Source organism: Choloepus didactylus, chromosome 4 (genome assembly GCF_015220235.1).
Source record: "Choloepus didactylus isolate mChoDid1 chromosome 4, mChoDid1.pri, whole genome shotgun sequence".
Lineage (NCBI taxonomy): Eukaryota > Metazoa > Chordata > Mammalia > Pilosa > Megalonychidae > Choloepus > Choloepus didactylus.
In genome coordinates, this window is record NC_051310.1 from 115,220,855 (window position 1) to 115,234,190 (window position 13,336).

At 43.7% G+C, this 13,336-nt stretch overlaps 1 protein-coding gene across 3 annotated transcripts in view; it reads left to right on the top strand.

Annotated features, from left to right (window-relative positions):
- The window catches only part of DAPK2 (death associated protein kinase 2), a 122,612-nt gene that overhangs the window by 41,877 nt on the left and 67,399 nt on the right, over positions 1-13,336 (top strand). The window lies entirely within an intron of this gene.

Genomic DNA, 13,336 nt, shown 5'->3' on the forward strand with positions numbered 1-13,336 from the left:
GCCTGAGGCAAGTCATGGATGATGATGATGGTGATTTTTTTTAAAATTACGCCCCCCCCTATTGAATTAATGGATCTAGGCTTTGGTCATCAAAAGTTGCTGCTATCACAAAGAGATAGGCAGATGTCACGTACCTCCTGATGGAAGTACACAGTAGTGCCTCTGATGGAGCTGTGCCAGAAACTCAAAACTGAATCAAATCAAGCCCCTAGACCCAGCTACTAATTTACAGGAAACACAGGGCACAGAGGAGCATTATGGGGCAGTAAGGGCAGAATCCAGACTGTAGGAAACTAGACAGGTCAAAAGACTCAGAATTTCAACAAAAGATTGATAAGAAAAAGAGGGAGTGGGAAAGAGAGTGAGAGAGAGAAGTAAGAGAGAGAGAGAAGGGAACCTAGAGATAAAAGAGACTTAATGGACATTGTCAATCAGTTGCAAGGTATGAACCTTATTTGGATTTTGATTTGATGAAACAAATTGTAAGAAACCCTTAGGATTCAATAGTCAGGGAAATGTGAACACCAACTGAATATTGATGATATTAAATAATTATTGTTAGTTTTTTAAGCATGATAGGTACTGCAATTATAGTTTTTAAAAAAGAGTCTTAATCTTTTAGAGATACATGCTGAAATATTTATGCATAAAATGATATGATAGCCAGGATTTGCTTAAAAATAATCCAATGGGGTCGGGGTAAAGGGGGGGGGGGCAGTATAAATGAAATAAGATGGCCATGAGTTGATAATATTGTTGAAGTTAAAAAAATTATTTTTATTTTCAATGAGATTAGATAAAACTTTTATGGGACCTCTTTGACCCCAAATTGGGATTCACAAACCTTACTGTGAGGACATGCCTCTCAGTCTCAGTGTCACAGGCCTTACTGAAATATTTGCAGTATTTCCATAGACCAATTGTCTTTTCAATAGACCTATTCTCTTTTCCTCTCTCAAGAGGTCAATATGGGAAAAAGTAAATGAGGTTCAAAGCTTCTGGAGTGAATGATACATCTTTGATGTAAGGCTGTAGGTCTATTTTCTGGGTTAGCAGAAAGTGGTAGTAATAATAATAACTAATGTCCATGCATTGGATGTTGTTCCAAGGCCTTTAAATTAGTTCATTCAATCCTCACAACAGCCCTGTAAGATAGATACTATTAACAACCTTGTTTTTTCTAATGTACTTTTTATTTTAAAATAATTTTAGATTTACAAAAAAATTGCAAAGATAGTACAGAGTTCCCATATACCCCTTATCTAATTTCCCCTAATGTTAACATCTTACATAACCATGGTACATTTGTCAAAACTAAGAAACCAACATTAGTACATTACTATTAACTAAACTCCAGGCTTTACTTGGATTTCACCAATTTTTCCATTAATGTCCCTTTTCTGTTCCACGATCCCATTCAGGTTGCCACCTTGCATTTAGTTGTCATGTCTCCTAAATCTCCTCTGACCCAGTGATTTTCAAAGCTGTGTTCCTTACAACTCAGGTTTCCCCACAGGTGTGGGGCCCCCCACCCCTAGCATTTTGGTTTTCATGAATTCTATATGTTGCATTTTCCTAGCTAAGAAGTTCAAAGACCATGGATCTAGTCCACTCATCTCATTTAAAATGATGAAACTAAAGCCCAGAGAGCATGGCTGATTTTCTCTTGATCAATCAGGAAGTTAAACCCAGATTGCTTAACTCTGCTGTGGAGCTGCAAAAAGGAGGGGAATCCTGGTGATGCTGAAAATGTTGGATGCCCCAAAAGGACCTTATTTTGCAGTTGACAAAGTATACTTTCAATTGCCAGAGCAATGGCACTGGCTATGGACAAGTATCGTTGCTAAACCTTCCTAAAAATGCGGGTGAGTTTCACACCCACTGAAGGTGTCAGTGTTCTGAGTTTCTCCTCACAAAATCACAGAAGAGGGACAGGATGTGGAAATGTGATTTGGAATCAGGCCAGCCTCAGAGCGGTAGAGAAAAGCCAGAGGGGTTGTCTCTATATTCTACCCCACTGAGGCCAGTTCCTTCCCATCTCACTTCGCTGCACACCATCCCACCCCTCCTCAGTCACCAGGTCTACGTTCCATTCAAGCTAATCCCTGCTTTGGGTCTAAGTTGATAGAAATTCATTCATAACCCTTCCCTGCCATCACTCACACACACACACACACACACACACACACACACACACACACACACACACACAACCTCCCCTGCCATTAATTTCATTTACTTGGTGCTCCTCTGTTAAAAAGCCCCAGGACTCAAAGGAATGATGCTTTAGAGATGAAATGACAGGTGGTGGATTTATTGTGGGGGCAAAGACCCCCTGAAATCTTACCAAGTAACTGTCTCCTGTGTCTGTGTGTGAGAACAGTGGAGCCCACACATCATTCCATGCATTTGTGTGGCCTTTTGCAGTTTATAAAGTGTGTTCCCTTCCACTGTCATGTTTGGGCTTCATAGCAGCCTCCCACAGGCAGGTATTACCCTCATTTTACAGAGGAGGAAACTGAGGCCCAGAAAACTTATGACTTTTTCTAAGCATACCAGTTGTTTCGAGGGAGCTCTAGCAGAGCGCAGGTAATCTGACTCCTTGAAGCACACCTCCCAGCAGCAGGTGAGTGGCTCTAGGGGCCCAGGATGCATGCTTGACCTACCCAGGCCCCTCCTGAAAGTCTGCCATCACCTGTGACTGAGGTAGGAAAGGGCATTCAGGGATCAGTGGATGAACTTTCTTTAGGGATGGGACAAGTAATTACTTAAGTGGAAACTCAGCTTGATTTCTCTCTCATGGTCACGTTCCCAGCAACCAGTGATGATGTTCAAGGATAGGCCAAGCTTGACACTGTTTGGCTTTGAAAATAGACAAGATCCTGACCTTCTATCCCATCTTCTCTCCCAGACTGCTGACTCAGTTTCCCATGAATTTTCCTCCACTCTCAATGAGCCAATCAAGGGTCAAGAATACAGGATTTGGAGCCAGTGTTTTGGGGTTCAAATTCTGGCTTCAAGCATTCCTAGCTGTGTGACTTTGGAAAATTACTTCCCCTCTCTGTGCCCCAGGAACTTCATCTGTAAAAGGGGTAATAATACCTCCCTCACAGGGATGTTAAGAGGACTGAGTGAGGTAAAACATTTTAGAATGGCACCTGGAATATAGAAAGAAATGTGTTAGCTATTAGTTTGAAAAATAGTGAAAAGTCTTTGTAAGTAGAGCAAGGTGTAATTACAAAATAATGATAGTTGTTTTTAAACAAATGGGAGAATCTTCCAAGGATGCTGTCAATGTTGAAAATAATTTTGAAACTCCTTCTTGGGAATTGCCTTCTGTGCCAGACTGCAAACCGTTTGAGACAATCAGACATAGTACATTATGGTCTCACTCTATAAACTTCAGTTCACTATAATCCTCCATTAAGTGGAATCGTGTGTGAGAGAGAGACTCTTTAAATTGAGGAGAAATAGGCAGATTAGAAGAAAACCAGATGATATCAGGAATCTATATTTTAGGGGTAAGACAGTCTCAAGCCATTTTCCCTCCAGCATTGTACCTATAGCTCAGTTTACGAGTCTTTTCAGTGAGAGATGAAGAAAATGTTCTGATAAAACTGCTAGTTTGTCATCCATTCATCTATTAATTAATTAAGTAAAAAATTATTTGTTGAATGTTCTGTGCAAATTACCATGAGAGATGCTTGTGTTACTGAGCCTGTTTCCTCCTCTGTAATAGGAGCTTCCCAAGGAATTAGTGAGTGTGAAACCACTATGTCAATCATAAACTACTCTTCAAGTGTTACTTATTCACAGAAGGAGTCTGAGGTTATCAAAAAGCCTTTATTGCAACTGCAAAGACAGCTGCATCACTGAACCCAATTCACTTCTGACTCGAACTCCCCGGAGTCCATGGGTTAAGGACAATCCTCTGCAAGTTTGCCCTGCAGGCACCAGTTGCGAGTTTAGGCGTCCAGGCCACTGGCATTTCTGACCAACTGGCTACAAATTTGGGGGTTCCCACCACTCCCTCGAATTTGATAATTTGCTAAAACAACTCACAGAACTCACTGAAGGCTCTATACCTATGTTTATAGTTTTATTATAGTAAAAGGATACAAATAAGTTGCCAAAAGAAGAGACACGAGGTCTGGGAGGGTCTCAAATGCAAACTTCCATGTCCTCTCCATATGGAGTCAGCAGCAACGTATTCTCTCAATGAAGGATGCTCATCCGGCCTTCAAGTGACCCACGTTTGTGTGGAATCTCACTAAATATGCATGATTAATGGAATCTGCAGGATTGAACTCAATCTGCAGCCCCCTCCCCTCTCAGATGTTGGGCTGATATGACTCTGCTCAAATCCCAACTCCTTAATCACATGGTTGGCCTGTCTGGTAGGGCCAGGCCCCACCCAAGACTGCAGGTCTGATTGGCCCCTCCCTGCCATCTCATTAGCATATGAACCATCTGGTATGGTCCTGGGGCCACCATGAAGAACAGAAGACCCTCCTATCCCAGGAAATTCCAGAGCTTCAGAGATTGCTTCTCTAGGAACTGAGGACAAAGACTAGCCAAGTTTTTCACATTCAACAGGTATTTGTTCATTTGAGTTTGCTCATGATACCACCTTTACCAAGGTAGGAAGAGTCTCAAATGTCCAGATTTTTAGCAAGAATGTCCAGAATAGTAGGTAATTTAGAGTGGAGGTAATTTAAGCAGTGGGTTTGTGTCTTGCTGTAATATTTTCTAATAGGTATGTGAATCACCTGAGAGTTGTACTAATATGTAGATTCTGACTCAGTTCTGCGGTAGGGTCTGAGATTCTGCTCTCTAACCAGCTCTATGATGATGCCGATATTGCTGGTCCAAGGACCACACTTTGAAGAGCAGTGTTCTCTAGGTGAACGTCCAGTGGTGAGGAGAGAAGTGCAGCCCAGGGCCCTGGGAGGAGTAGGACACGCTGCTGACCTGTTTAAGCGATGGTGGAAGATTTCCAGGAAGGCCATGCTGGGAACTATGATTGCTGATCAATGTCCCCAATCCTTCCCATCCCCATCTGGTGGGAAGAGGCCGTTGTCATCACGGACTGTATATTTGCATTGATTTTAGGGGGAGAAAATGTAGATTATGAGTGCTAGAGCCCCATCTGCGGGAAGGAGAAGGAAGGAGATTGCACCATCATGGTATGATAACTGTCTTTTTTAGGTGACAAGCTGCATTTCCCCATGGCTGGACAGTGATCTAGAGATAGGAGAAGGAGCCAGTTCCCCCTTCTGTATCTGATGGGGTAGCACAGCAAAATCCAGTGCATAACAAAACTTTTGGGGGGAGGGGTGGGTGCAAGTAATAGAGGTGGTTGAAGTGTGTTCACTTAAATGTTTTGAAGAAGGGAGGGACTGAGCAGTAAGCACTCAAAGAAAGAATTCATAATTCCTCTGACACCTTCTGCCATTCCCCTATTCTCACCTTGCCCTACCCTCTAGCACCTAAAGACCTCCAACACAGAGCGCATCTCCTGCCTTCTCCTTAAGTACCTGAGTTGTCCCTCACCCCCAACATTACCCCTTCTTCTTTCCTTACATCAAAATTTCCATTTTTTTCTATCATAGCTGGATTCTGCCAGTTGGTAGGAAAGCAATCTAATTAAACTAATTCATCTTAAGGTGTACATGACTGCCAATCCAACTAGCTGTTAGGTCTGTGTTTTTATGAGCTGTGGCACACATGGATTCCTCCCTTTTTCTTTCCCTCCAATCAGAGCCTAAGCCTTAGGGAAAATCTGAGTTTTTGTAGAGGTCTCTTTTGCTGCAGTTGGTGAGACCTCAGAAGTCTGTAGGACAAAATCAGGTATATCTGATACAGGTATATCTGTTCAGGGAGAAAGTTTCCCTCTACCTCCATAGCAGACCCCCAATAAAAGTTGGGGGCTGTGATGTAAGGGGAAGCTTGCTACAGTGGTGTGCTTTTCACACTGAGCCTTTAGGTACAGCCTTAGGGCCTGTCATGGATGTGTATGTGTGCACACACATGTGCATGAGCACTTGTATAGGAGTCCAGCAGGTGCTTCGCCCCATCCTCCTCTCAGTGAAAGCGTATTTGCTTTGACCTAGTTTGATTAGCAAATATCTATCTAAGATTTATTTGCAAAAACTTTTTTAAATATGGGAAGGCTTAAAAGTGTTTGCCAGAGCTGGAGCAGGAGAGGGATTAGGCAGGGGACCGTACCGTTGTTTTCATAACAAGGCCTTCTGTGCAGTTTTGAGTTTTATTTAGCCATGTTCATATGTATTACTGTGATAAAAAAATTTTTTTTTAATTACAAATGAAAATAAAATGGACTCTGCTAGTAGAAAAAGCCCGAAAATTCTTGCCATAGTGCAAAGGACACTGGAATAGGAGTCGAGAACCCTGGGACTCGAGCTTCTCTGCTGTAAACTGCTCTGAGACCTTGGGCAAGCTGCTCCCGGGGTTTCCTCAACTGTGCAATGGTGGGGGAGAGAGTCCTTCCTCTCTCCTGCGGTTTGACCCTGCAATTCAGTGAAAAACAGTTGTCGGGGGCCATGCTCTGGAAGGCTTGAGTCTAACACAGCCTGTGGATAGTTCTGGCCCCTAGTTCCGGCTTGATCAGATATTTCCTTTGATGCTTCCTACTTGTCCCAGGGATCTGTTGGAAACTTCCTCCCAGAACAGAGTGACGATAGAAGTCTGAATGGGCATGTTTCTGGCAGTGTGCAATGCCTCTGTCCTGAGCTGCATTTAGTCTGTGTGTCCAAGTACCTACTGGGCACTGAGTGAAGTTGGGTGTCCTGGGGGAAAAGAGAAGTTCCACACAACAGCCCTACCCTCAAAGAGCATGGGAGAGAAGATTCACAGAATGTTTAGTTTAGATAGGAGATTTGTGAAGGTAGGAGCTGGGTAGCTTCCTTGTTCAACTCTTTTGTGGTTCTTACATGGGTGAAGGATTGCATTGTTTTCATCTTTGAGTTCCCAGTGGGCAACTCTGTAAGTGCTCGTTTATTCCACTAATATTTGCTGAGCACTTATAGATGCAGAAAGCAAAACAGTAAACAAGACATTGTTCTTCCTGGGTTTACAATCCTAGAGGATGCAGGCAAGTAGAACAGTCTGGGGTGGTAAGGGCTGTGGCAGGAAGGATGCCGAATTGGGCTCACAGAGGGCACTTGTTGTTATGTTGTTGTGATCTCAGCCCTGCCTGGCTGTGCTTCTTGGCAACTCCCCTGGGTCTCCTGAGAGTGGGCCCACCTGGCAGAGACCAAAGACCCAGGAAGAGAGCCTTGCTTAGCTGGGGCCCCTTCTCTGGGTGGAGCTGAGCCATGCCAGCCTGGCAGATCAGCTTCTGGCAGGAGACCTTGCAGAATCCCTGGCTTGGAGAGGTGTGGAGAAAGAGTGTGGTGGGGGCAGCCTGAGGGAGACAGTCTGTCCTTGGCTGTCCTGGGTCCCGACGAGCTGAGACACAACCTGGCTACTCACCCTGTTCCAGAGGGAAAGCTGGGACTTGCCAAGATAAGGCAGGAATGTGCCAATCTGGCCAGCCTAGGCCCCGTGGGGAGCTAGTGACTGCTCTGTGGGCCTGTTTCTCTGTGGGTGGGGGTAATTTTCCAAGATACTGAGGGGCAGGAAAGGGCAATGGGCAACTATGGGTGGAAATGTCTGTTCCAAAATACAACATTTATTGTCTGATTTGTGCATCCTTCATTATTCAGAAACCATTCTCTGAGCACCTAGAATATGCCAGGCTCTGTGCTAAGTGTTCTCATATTTCTTAATTAAATTTGCTTAATTAAATTTGAGAGAGAAGTATTATTTTTGTTTCACAGCTGAGGAAACTGAAGCCCAGAGAGCTAAAATTAAAATCATATTTATTGGTGTTTACCATGTGCCAGGTGCTGTTCTAGGCATTGTTAAGTGTATTTAATCCTCATCACAACCCATGAGGTCATTATCATCCCCATTTTACTGATGAAGAAGCTCGCCTGAAGTCTGATAGCCAGCTAGTGAGGAAATTGGGTTGGAGGTCTCCCAGATTGGAGGCCCTGAGTCCTTGGAGCACCGCTGGTTAACCTTTGTCCCTAATTGGCTCTAATGTGGGCATGTGCACATCTTTGCCACGTGGAGGCAGCTTGCAAGGGAGGCTTAGCAGGTGGGCATTCTGGAGGGAGGCAGCTTGTTTAGCAGCTGGGGTCCATTCTAGATTGCAGTGTGGGAAATTAGAGGAAACGTAAATGTTGTTTGTGATGCATACCATTCCTGGATCCTGACAATTGGGCTTGAAGAAAACATGTCAGCTAGCCAAAGCCTATTATGTGTAACCACTTAGAACACAGTTAGAGGAACCAGGTAGGAGTGGCAGCCCTGAGGGCGCCTGGTAGCTGCTAATTGGGGAGGGTGATGACAGAGGAGATGGCACAGCCACACTCTGAGTTGCTTGCCCAGCAGAGGCTCTGGTTTCTGCCTGGGAGACAGGGGGTGGGTGGGAGGAGAGTTTGGAGGGAAATCTGCTTCTAAGAGGACTTGGACCTGTTCCTTCGCCCCACCCCACCCACATCCCCATCCCACCCTCCAGGCCTGTGGGCATAGGGAGGCTGGGGGTGGATCTAAAGCCAAATACCTTTGAGGGTGAGGATGAGGAAATGGGCCACCTGTGAGCATACAGGCAGGAGGGGGCATGGGTGCCACCATTTTATTCCTGTGAACACCACCTTCTGTGCTGCAAACAATTTGGCCATTGGAATTGACTGTAAATAATTGTTTGGGTGGTTCAGCCTTGGACAACGCTTTGAATACTTCCGAGCCTCCTTTAGCTACTGGGAAATGGACAGAGTCCTGCCTTTGAAGTTGGACTCTGCAGCTCATTATATGCCTCAGTACCTGGTTCCTGGGCCACATTGGCAGCACAAAATCATTTATGGTTCCTTTGGCGCATGTATGTTAAGGATTTGAGGCAATGTACAATAAGGCACATAGACAGAACTTTAAAATAGTGTTGGAAGATCAAGAGCCACATTCCCTCCAGAAGATTACGATTCTGCAAATCTGTGGTAGGGCCTGGGCATCTACATTTAACAAACCCCCAGATGATGCTGATAAACCCCCAAGTTTGACAACCACTGGTGCAAAGGAAGGAGGAAGGAAATACACCCAAGATCTAGGCCATCTGAGTTATTGTCACTGACCAAGACAACAAAAGGGAAAGAAAGTAGACTGTGCCATTTTCATGATCTGAACTGAGGAAGGTTTTCAGTTTTCCAAGGTAGACACACCTCTTCATGATACTAATTTCTGAAATAAAGTGATTTTGCAAGTCCTGTTGAAAAGGACACTAAACAACAGAATGGATCAGTTGGGAGCTGGGAGATGCTTTGTATCCCTCAAGAGTCTGTTGTGCACACCGACCCTGCAGCTGCAGCCCACCTGGGGGGGGGGGTGCCAGGCAGCAGGACCTGCTCTGGGTCAGATGCTGTCCCCTCCGCCTTCAGCCAGGAGGAGGGACAGTGCCTGGAGGAAGAGTGCAGCCACTTTGAGGAGAGGACCAGGCATGGGGGGAAGGGGTGGGGTGGTTTCTCTGGGCCTGTGCAGTTCGTTTGATGCTAACACCTGGATCGAGTGCTCTGGTGATCAAGGGCGGCAGTCTCACTGAGGCACAGCAGCCATTCCCTTCCCAGGGCTCCTAAGGCACAGTGACAGGCAGGAGGAGACAGAGGTAAAGGGGAAAAGATGGTTGACATCTGACACCGAGAAAGAACTCAAGTTCCTTTGTAGACAGTCAACTCAGAAATATTTGGACTCATCCATTGGTTGGGAAAAATATTTGCAACATACATGACAAAAGGTTCGTATCACAAATATGTAAAGAGCTTTTGCAAACAATATGAAAAAGGCAAACACCCCAACAGAAAAGTTAGCAAAATATATGAGTAGACAGTTCAAGTTACCAATAAAAATAGGGAAAGATGTTCATTCTTACTGGTAATCAACTGCAAGTTAATTAAATTCAAGTTAAAACAATGCGATATTACCTTTCATGTATCAAAATGGTAAAGTTGAAAATAGTAATAAACTAGTATTTGGTGAAATGCGGGTGGAGTGCTGTAGATATTTATGGCTGTTTGGAGTATAAATGGGGCAATCTTTCTATAGGATAATTTGTCAAGCATCAAACACCTTAAAAATGTACATATCCTTTGACCAAGTATTCTACTTCTTAGAATTTATCTTAAGGAAAAATAATCACGGATGTATGCAAAGATTTATATATAAAGGTATTTATGTCAGTGTTGTTAATGATATTTAAAACTTGGAAATAATGTAAATGTCCAAAATTAAGAATTTGCTTAAAGAAATCATTATCTGTATGAAGGGATGCTATATAGCCATTAAATCAGGTGGTAAGAGAATTTTGAATTATGTGGGGGAAATGTTCATGATATATTGTTCAGTATAGAATAAAAAAGCAGGTTCTAAAATAGTATATTCATTATCATTTCAGTTACGTTAAAAATAATGATAATAAAAAGACTATAGTATGCACTAAAAAAAATCCAAGAGAGCAGAAGCCAAAATAATAATTAGGAAGGTGGGATTAAGGAAAAATTTTAGCTGCTTCTTTGTGCTTTTTATAATGAACATGTTTCTTTTGTAAAGAAAACAAACAAAAAACAAAACAAAAACCATACCCAAGACATTTTCTGCTGTAAGGGAGTTTGCCACCTGAAGCCCTCCGGCTGCATTGAAGGTGTCTGTGGGTGACAGGGCCCTGTGCCACACTTCCTGCCTTCTCGATTTAGATCATTCGTTTCTGCCGACACCGGCTGAATACCTGCTTTGTGGCCAGTGCTGAGCTGGCTCTATGAGAGTTAGAAAGATGACTTGGGCAGTTCTTACTCTCCAGGCTCTCACAGGCTGTGTGGTTGGTGGCTGAGAGCTAAAATGAACGTCCAAATAATTTGTTATGGAAATACTTTTGTGATGTTTGGTGTATTCAGCATTTTCCTGGATGTGAAGGTGTAAGGGGTATGTCACTGAGAGATCAGCTGTCTCTGCCCAAAGCCCTGGTCCCCTTTTCTCTTTGGAAATTTAGACTGATAAATCTCAGTGGTCTGAACCCATGGCTGAGTACTGTGAAACAGGAAACTCAGAATCACCCTGTATATCTCTGGAATGTTTGAGGATGACTTTCTAACATACTGACCTGAGTCAGTGAGCTGAGTGAGCTGGGATGGGAGTGGGGTATCTGAGAGAGTTATCTTGGTTCAACCTTTGATTGTTTGGATGAGGAAACTGAGGCCCAGATAATAAAAGGGACTTGGAAGTTAGTGGTGGAGCTGGAATGCCTAATCTTGAGCATCCATCCTTGGTGGCTAACAGTTGAGTATATCAGTGAAGAAATTACGGTAAGAATCCCTTGGGCCTTAAGATCCAGTGTACAGAAGAGAATGGACAAGAAATAATTAGTTCTAATTTGTACATACGTCTACAGACACATATAGTCAGCCCTCTGCAGAGACAAAACAGGAAACCATCTTTTTGGAGTGATTTTTAGGAAACTGGAAAGGCCTTCATATATCTGGGTAGTTTCTCCACTTGCCATCTTTAAAGCCGCTTCTTGGTCAAGGACTCGGTTAAAATGTGAATGTGTCACTTTGGAGGGAGGTCCGTTTAACCCTTTGGAATCCTTTGTTACCTTATGTGAATTATGGAACAGTTCTCAGGGTAGTAAAGGTTAGTGGTGGGCCAGGAGAGGTGAAAAGTTCACAGGGGGCAAGCTGGATACAGGAGAATTCTTTGCACTGAAGAGGAAGGGTCTGGAAAGGTGGGAGGGAGCTATCATAGAAGATGAATTGTTCACCTCACCATTTTATGAGGATATGCTGTATCCCCACAGTAATAGGAGAACCTCAACAGTCTAGACTTTTATGTGTCTCTCAGCAGTCGCTTTCTTGCTCTCATGTTTATGGTTTCATCCTTTATGTTCCAACCTCCTGGGCCCAGGCTCTGAGGACCAACCAGCTGACATTTCCAGGAATGAGCAAGTGGACTTTTTTCGGTTGAAATTCTTTCATTGATCAATGTACATCTGGTTGTCAGGGATTTGAGGTAATGGAAAGTGTACCCAACCCAATTAAGCATCATCTGAACTTGACTGCTTGACCTCTTCCCTCCACAACTTCCCTCCAGCCCCATAAGGAGAGGAAAGGGCAAGTTCAGCTCCTGAGGTATTTCCTCTAGAAAGTGGTCACTTGACAGGAAGAGAGATGGTGGCTTGGGGCCTCTACAGAATAAAGCATTTGTGAAGCATTCCCTGCCTCTCTAACGATGGTAAGCTGCTTTCTCTTTGTCTTCCCGAATCCAGCCATTTCTTCAAATCCTACTTCAAATCCCACCTCCTCCATAAGTCTTCTCTGACTCCTTCAGCCCATCCTTCTCTTACGCTCTGCTGAACTGCTACAGCATTTAACTGTTTGCCCACTCACTTGAACCTGAGGCAGATATTTCTTGCCTATCCATTCTATATTTCTTGCATTTCCATGTTATATTTCCTTTTTGTTAGTGTTTGTCTGATCTCCCCAATAGACTGCATGCCCTTCAAGTTGTGGGTAGGTCTTGTTTATAGCACTTAGGACAATGAACAGTAAATGAGAGATGGAGGAATAAGTTAGTGAATGGATGGATAAGGTGAATGGACAGTTAGGTGAATGGGTTGGGTGGGTGTCACCCTCTAAGACCAGCACTGCCACATTAACTTAAATCACATCAGTGCCTAGGGTTTAGACTTTAGACCAAGGGAAATAGCAGAGGACACTGAACTCCAATTTCAGCAAAAACCTTTCTCTATACAGCCAAGGCCAACCTAAATCGAGCCTAATTTATTTCTGGTCTTGGACCTATGGGCTTATGTTAATTTGATGACAGCATCAAAACGTGCCTATACTTAAAAGCAGATTGCAAAAATACCATAACTAAGCATGACTTGGCTCTGCTTGATAATTCCTTCCTTTCTGAGCTTTTAGAAATATGTTTTTCTGACAAAAAAAAGTCCAGAGGAAGGAAGGTAGTCTGTCGGGTCAGAGGATTAAATGAGCTAACTTTCTGAAAGCAGCTGCCGCAAGGCCAGCAAAGAGCAGACGCCCACAACTTTGTGGACAGGGCCATATGTGGGTCGGAGTTCAGCTCCCTGGAGACTTCTGGTTCCTGACGCTCATCCTACAGGTCTTCCTTACCTCTCACCTTGAGTTTGACTTGGTTGGAATGATTTCTCAAAAGACTAGATAATAATTATAAGAAACAGTGTTTCTGTTTCTCCTTTTTTTTCATG